This window comes from Otolemur garnettii, unplaced genomic scaffold, assembly GCF_000181295.1.
Source record: "Otolemur garnettii isolate 467f Iridium unplaced genomic scaffold, OtoGar3 scaffold00014, whole genome shotgun sequence".
NCBI classification, from domain to species: Eukaryota; Metazoa; Chordata; class Mammalia; order Primates; family Galagidae; genus Otolemur; species Otolemur garnettii.
This window is the reverse complement of record NW_003852409.1, coordinates 13,804,589-13,811,112: the sequence shown is the minus strand read 5'-3', so window position 1 is coordinate 13,811,112 and position 6,524 is coordinate 13,804,589.

Below are 6,524 nucleotides of genomic sequence, written 5' to 3'. Positions count from 1 at the left end.
CCCTTAGGGTGTCTTTAGGAAGGACTGATCACCTTTTACCTCTCACTGAGACTGTATATTCAGCCTCGTCACAGAACCCCTTTCCCACCTTTATTCTCTCCCCCCCACCCCCCGCTCTTTCTCCAGATTAACTTCTTATGCTTTGGGAGCAATGAATAAAATAAGACAAAAATCCTGACAATCATTGAAGACATATAGTGATGGGAGCCTGAGCCAAAAGGGACAAATATTCCCACTTGGGAAGTGTGTGTTCCCCACCAACTGGCCCCATGTCAGCTTATCTTGGGACCAAATATGTGTTTCAAAACCTAAGAAAAAGGGAAGCAGTTACTTGGGTGATGGGGGAAGAAAGCTCCTGGTTAGTGTTTAACTTTCGTACTGATATTTGAACACACCCAAGGTGCCTTTCCCATGTGTCAGATTCTCCCTCTATGAAGTTTCACCCACATCTTCCTTTTTCCCTCCAGATGATCTAGTCCTGCCCATTCACGTCCAGAGTTGTTAGGTCGGAGTGTCATTGCCTCCAGATTATAGAGGTGCCTGGTCTTTGGACTACCTAGAAATTCACTCCAATGTGAGAATTCGTTGTGATTGTTCTTATGTGTAATTAATAAGATTCGGTTCTTGTTTTTTAATACTCTAATCAAAATCAAGAATTTTTTTCAAAAATCTTTGTCCTTTGCATTTGTTTAAAGAAGATTCCCAGAAGTAACCTCTCTTTCCAGCCTCTATTTATTTAACCTTTCTCTCTTCTTTATTCCAAAGGCTCCTGCCGGTCTGGCAGCAGGGGCCAGGCACCCCTGTCCTGCTTATATAATGATGGAGAATACACGGGCCGTGGAGTTAGCAAACCTGAGTTTTAATTCAGCCATTCTTGGCATGTGATTTGGGCCAACTTACTTAATTTCAGCTTTGGTTTCACCATCTGTAAAATGGAAGAGGTAATACTCATTTTTGAAAGGCTTAGAAATGATATGTGTAAAAGTCCCTGGCACTCTCAGTAAGACGCAGCAATTATTATTTTTAAAAGTTCATTACATCTCCTCCTTCACTTCCCACTCAGCCATCACGCCCCACACCCGCAAGCTGCTCTTCTCCCATGGAGCTTGACGATGACTAACTGCCTCCACCTCTCCCAAGTCAATAGCTTCTTGCCTCTCTTTTATTCATGACTGTTACCACTGACTCCTGTCCTTTCTTCTCTCACTGCTCCTTTACTTTGGGGATCCCCCTACCGTTCTGTGAGCTCTGTTACATCAGGGAGTTTGATGTGTCTTATTGCCCCAGCACTTAGGATAAGTGGGCACAGAGCACGCTCAATAAATGCTGATGGCGGGAATGAGTTAGAACACGAGCAGCACAGCTCTTTCCTTTTCTCCCACCCCACAGCCCAACATGCTCCAGCCTCTTAACTTACAGACGCTTCCAGGTTCAGACTTGCACTTTTTCTTTTTCCTTTAATTTGTTCTCACTTAGGAATCAAAGCAGAACAATGAGTGGAAGTAAGAACGCGCCAGGCAGAGAGAACAAGATGATGAACAATGACGCTGATGAACAAAAGATCCTGATGTGTTTCAGGAGCTGGAAGAGGCCAGTAGGTTTCAGACACAGTGTCCAAGGGGAGGGAGATGCTAAGGCCGTGCATTGATCTTTACAGGCCATGGTTAGCTACAGTAAGAAGTAATCCTCAAATCTCACAACAGAAGCTTAGTTTTCACATAAAAAGTATCCTGTGGCTTGGTGCCCATAGCTCAGTGGTTAGGGCACCAGCCACATACATTGAGGCAGGCAGGTTCAAACCAGGCCCGGGTCTGCTAAACAATGATAACAGCAACAACAACAACAACAACAAAGATAGCTGGGCATTGTGTCAGACACCTGTAGTTCCAGCTACTTAGGAGGCTGAGGCAAGAGAATCACTTAAGCCCAAGAGTTTGAGGGTGCTGTGAGCTGTGATGCCATGGTACTTTACCCAGGGCAACACAGTGAGACTCTATCAAAAAAAAAAAGTGTACTGTGGATGAGGCAAACTTCCAGGTCAGCTCTCTTTCAAGTATTATCTGCATTCAGCTGCCCAAGCTCGCTCTCTCTCTTTTTAAGACCGAGTCTCACTCAGTCACCCTGGGATTGAGTGCCGTAGCATCACAGCTCACAGCAATCTTAAATTCCTGGGCTCCTGTGATCCTCCTGTCTCAGCCTCCTAAGTCGCTGGGACTACAGGTGCCAGCCACAATGCCTGGCTATTTTTTGGAGATGGGGTCTTGCTCTTGCTCAGGCTGGTCTCCAACTCCTGAGCTCAAGCAATCTGCCCACCTTGGGCCTCCCAAGAGTTCTGGGATTTACAGATGTGAGCCATGGCACCCAGCCCCAGCTTCCCAATCTTATCTCCCATTTATGGCACCACCATATAAATACTTGTTTCCCTAATTGGTGTAGCAGAAGAAAGCACGTTAACAGTCACGCACTGACTCTCAAATCACTTCTGCTCCCCATTTCATTGTCCAAAGCCAGTCACACGGTCAGAGTATGACTTCCTATCTCCTTCACGAGTATGAAAATGCACAATGGAAACAGAGCTGCACAGCCTCACCGGCTGACCCAGAGGGCAGGGCAGGGCCCATCGCTGAGTCACACAGGACAGGCTCTGTTTCCAGGTCTCACACACCCCCAGAGTGCATGCAAAGTGCGTGAAAACCAGTCTATCTGTGCTGAGGGGCCACTTCCAGTGAACTGGTCCTCTGTGCTATTCCTTAGGTGTCAGAAGTCCTCAGATGCCACCAGAACTAGATGCATATCATAAACCCAATTATTAGTCAACATTACAGGTAGGCTGGTACATCCCTTTCTGAAACTACTCATGAAACCATGGTTGAAAGACATCATTTACCTTTAGTTAAGGCCTTCCACAGTACCAGCTAAGAGTCACTCCCAGGCTCCAGGCAGCTCTGGAGATAAGCACATGGTCGATCCAGACAGGCTTATGTGAACCCAGACTAAATAGCATGGCAGATGTGTTCTGCAGCCACAGGCGTTTTCTCCAGGTCAGTCTGCAAGGCATGCGACTCAGAGAAAGCACTGCAAACGCAAAGCAGCTGCATGGCCTCGGGAGGCTCTGAGAAGCCCTCCACAGCTGCCCTGGAGTGAGACACGGGGAATGTGGCCAAGGGACATCTGAACATAGTCAACTTATTTGTGTGTGACTCTCCTTGTGACTTCACAGTGCCCCAGGAGCCCCCATCAAGCACACCCACACGGCTCCCATGGGATGCAGGATTTTGGGGGGTGTGGGTAAGCAGGTGCAGCAGCCTTGGTGTTAACCTATAGGAGACAGCCGATCCACGTGGAAGCCTTTCCAGGACTGACGGCTGGTCCCTCCATGTTCCCTCTGTCTGTTCTTGGAACTGTTCTTCTCAGAGTTTGTGGGTTACTGGTTATTGGGAGGAATGAACTCAGTCCAGGGGTCCTCAAACTTTTTAAACAGGGGGCCAGTTCACTGTCCCTCAGACTATTGGAGGGCCAGACTGCGGGCCCTGGGACGAGTCAACTGCTAAGCAGGATGGGCACGGGCTGCATGTGGCCCTCGGGCCATAGTTTGAGGACTCCTGGGGGGACATGCAGCCTTAATCGACTTCCCACAGCTTCTTCCTTTGGACTTGGTGTCTGTGATTCTCTTGCCAACTTTCACGGTAGCAGTAGAAACCCTGGAATTACTGTTTCCTAAACTTTAGAAACTAATCTGTCCATGTTCATCAAGACAGAGAAGCCACAGCACTGGGGATCCAGGGAACAGACCCACCTGCGTTTTCAGTACATGGCTTTACTGCACCTTCCGGTGTCTCCAGGCTGGTCCACGCCCATGACAGGTACTGGTGCTGATAGAGCAGCAGAATGGACAGCACGAGTCTCTAAATGACTGTTTGAAACACATCTGCCTTCAGACCTCACATAGTCCCTTGGGACTGTAACATGAGAGAGAAAATTGTCTTCTTTCAGCCACTGAATTATTCACTGGGTCTCTTTGTTGACTCTATCTGGCTTTACTTTACTTGGTACGGAAATGGGTGCCTAGTGCTGGGATGCTTCTGTAAAGTGTGGGTTTGCACATGCAAACAGCAAGAGGCAAGAAAAACAGCCCGTACAGGGTGGAGAGCTGGAGATTATGTTTGCAAAGCTCAGTAGACATCTGTGATAACTTAGAAGGCAGACGACATGCCTACGTGTTCTCGGGTCAGCAGATGGAAAGAGCTAGAATTTTAACATGTGTTGGCTCTTAGAGGCAGGGGCTGCTTCTACCAGACACCGTCAGCACCCCACCCACACCGCCAGGCCTTGGTCACATCGGGGACATGGCCCAATTTCCAAACGGCTGTTGTACGTGGCCCCATCTCCCTCCTCCTCTCTAGTCTGTGCTGGAGATAAGCTCCGTTGCTCTGAGCGAAAGCAGAGCTGACCCAGGACCAAGACTAGAGGTTTCTGAGAATCGAGTTGGTGAGAAGCTAAGTTTGGGAGGTAACAGCCCAGGCTTTGGCTCAGACTGCCTGGGTTTGAATCCTTTCCTCATGGTTCTGTCTCCTGGAGCAAGTTACTCAAACTCGCTAAGTGTTTCTTCGCTTGTAAAATGAAGATGAAACTAACAGCATGTAAGGGGAGAGCAGGGAAGAACTGAATGAAATAATCCGGGTGAAAGGCCCCGCCCCCGCCTCTCCCCCCCGCCCCCCAGCCAGCCCGCGGTGCTGATAGAAGTATGCGGTCCCCTGCCATCTGGGGACAGGGCCAGGTTTCCCCTGCAATCTAAGTATAGGTAAGTGCCTCGTTTGACCTACAGGTGGAACTGTACGCATGGCGGTGTTTGTTGCAGTGTTTCGGGAATAGCTCTATGTAGATGTCACTAGCTCTACTAGATGTCACCCATCTAGTGCCGTGGGTGAGAAAATTCACACATTCACCTCCTTCCCCCATCCTGTTTTTACGGTGGTGACCACTGCCTTTTCGTGGCCAGGTTTCATACTTGAGGCAAAGATGAGCATCCTGAAATCAACTGAAAACAGTGTTTACGGTGGTGACCACTGCCACCTCGCGGCCAGGTTTCATACTTGCAGGCAAAGATGAGCATCCTGAAGTCAACTGAAAACAGTTTACGGTGGTGACCACTGCCACCTCGCGGCCAGGTTTCATACTTGCAGGCAAAGATGAGCATCCTGAAGTCAACTGAAAACAGTTTACGGTGGTGACCACTGCCACCTCGCGGCCAGGTTTCATACTTGAGGCAAAGATGAGCATCCCGAAGTCCACGGAAAACAGTGTAAGGAACTCCACCCTTCCTATCATCAGTGAAGGGGCCTCTGCGGCCTTCATGCTCATCTTAGGAAGTGCCTTCCTGAATTGCTCCTTGAGAGCTCTTGGAACCTTGTCACCTTTCACTAGTAAGTTCTAAAATCTTTCTGATTTTTTTTCTAAGCATCTTATCACTTGGCTCTCTCAGATCCAGAAGAAGACACTATTATCTGGGTCTCAGGGTGAGAGGAAACATTTAAAACATACTAAGACAGTGTGGTTTACCACTGGGTGGCCCCACCTAATAGTTAAGGAAAGGCAGGTGTGTGAACACTGCCGGACCTCTAAGCAGCTATGTTCTCAGACACTCAATGACATGAAAGAAATTACATATATCCCCAATTTCAGTTGAAATTATCCTAACAAACCGCTTTGTTTATTTGTTTTTGTGTGAACAGAACTTACACATGCAGGCACTCCAATAATTATCCGTTGACTGAACATGGGATTTCAGAGAGTGAATGGGGAGCCCATCTGTGTACTAATCACTCACGAAGCTGTCTGCACAGTGGTTTAACTCACACATCTGATCTAGAACAAGCTGGTTGTCAATAGTTCCTCAGAAAAAAAGCAGGCCCCAAATTTGAGTTTCCTGCCTGATCCCAAAAGTTGAGCTCTTGTTAGAAAAGATATTAACAGGGTGATACCTGTGGCTCGGTGAGTAGGGCACCAGCCCCATATACTGAGGGTGGTGGGTTCAAATCTGGCCCTGGCTAAACTGCAACAAAAAAGTAGCCAGGCATAGTGGCGGGTGTCTGTAGTCCCAGCTACTCAGGAGGCTAAGGCAAGAGAATAGCCTAAGCCCAAGAGCTGGAGATTGCTATGAGCTATGATACCATGGCACTCTACCAAGGACCACAAAGTGAGACTCTGTCTCTTAAAAAAAAAAAAAAGAAAGAAAAGATATTAACAGTATAACAGAAGCAGACAACTTTGAGTCTGAGGTCCTAATTTGGCCTGTTTGTGTACATCCTATAGTCTAAGAAGAGATTTTGCACTTTTAAATGGCTAAATAAAATGAAAAAAAAATTTCATGACATGTGACAATTATACAGAATGAAAATTTTGAAATTTGTAAGTACTGGAACACAGACACTCTCCTTCATTTCCGCATCATCTATGGCTGTTTTCAAGTGACAATGGCACACTTGAGTAGCTTTGTGGCCCACAAAGTCTAAAATATTTACTAT